A 963-nucleotide genomic window follows, 5' to 3' on the forward strand; every position below is an offset into this window, starting at 1 on the left:
AGAATCCCGTATTTTTTGGCATAATAGCTGATGGTATTCACACTCATCCTGCTGCTCTAAGAATTGCTTACCGGGTCCATCCTGACGGTATGTTCAAAGGATAAATTACCCTACCGGTCCTCATTTCGCGGCTTTGCGGCCCATTTAGGTTTGATATTAGTGACTGATGCAATATCAGCGCTGGGCTTACAGGCTGGTCAGCACAAAATTGGCCAACTGGACATTGAGGTGAAAGATAACAAGGCTTTTATTGCGGGCACTTCTACTCTTTGTGGAAGCGTAGCTTCAATGATTCAATGTGTTCGGAATTTTATCAAATCTACAGGTGAACTGGACGCTTGCTTCGAACTGGGGTGATTATTTCACCCGAGTTCCATGAAAATGCGAATGAATCAATTTTTAGGTTGCTCGCCCGAGTATGCTTTTGAAGCAGCAAGTTTTCACCCTGCGCTAGCTTTGGGTATTGAAAAAAATAAAGGGTCGCTCAGTTACGGAGCAGATGCGGATTTTATAATGCTAACGGATGACTACGACATATCCTCCACTTGGATAGATGGAGAATGTGTCTACAGTGAGGGTGGAATGTAATAATTTTTTCATTCTTTAAATTAATTTTAAGAGTTATTCTAAATTGAAGGACCAGCTGATGTTAGTAAGATGTATTTTTTTATTACTTTATAAAGAAAAAGTGGATGATTTAAATAAATAATGCTATGACTTATAAAAAGTTATTTTTTGCTTAAACGCTAGTTCCTAGGCGGGCCTCGTCTGCTTCGAAATTCCATGGAGCTACCTGCAACCAACCTTGCCTATACCATCCACTTACTTCCATTTTACACCTCTTACCTGCAAAACTGTTTGGATAATTGCTGTTCGGGCTTCGAGAGTTATTGGGTGCAAAGCAGTCCTGCTTCAACACTTCCTCGATGTTCCCATATCCTTTGAATTGAACGGCAAAAGTAT

At 40.5% G+C, this 963-nt stretch overlaps 1 protein-coding gene and 1 long non-coding RNA gene across 2 annotated transcripts in view; both read left to right on the forward strand.

The window, feature by feature from the left end:
* The window catches only part of LOC109536434 (N-acetylglucosamine-6-phosphate deacetylase-like), a 77,726-nt gene that overhangs the window by 71,350 nt on the left and 5,413 nt on the right, over nt 1-963 (forward strand). The window lies entirely within an intron of this gene.
* Nucleotides 7-721, forward strand: LOC125502532. The gene is made up of 2 exons (XR_007280299.1): nt 7-87; nt 149-721. It is a non-coding gene; the product is annotated as an uncharacterized LOC125502532 (long non-coding RNA).

Source organism: Dendroctonus ponderosae, unplaced genomic scaffold (genome assembly GCF_020466585.1).
Source record: "Dendroctonus ponderosae isolate FM_Combo_2020 unplaced genomic scaffold, Dpon_F_20191213v2 Dpon_F_20191213_1, whole genome shotgun sequence".
Classification (NCBI taxonomy): domain Eukaryota; kingdom Metazoa; phylum Arthropoda; class Insecta; order Coleoptera; family Curculionidae; genus Dendroctonus; species Dendroctonus ponderosae.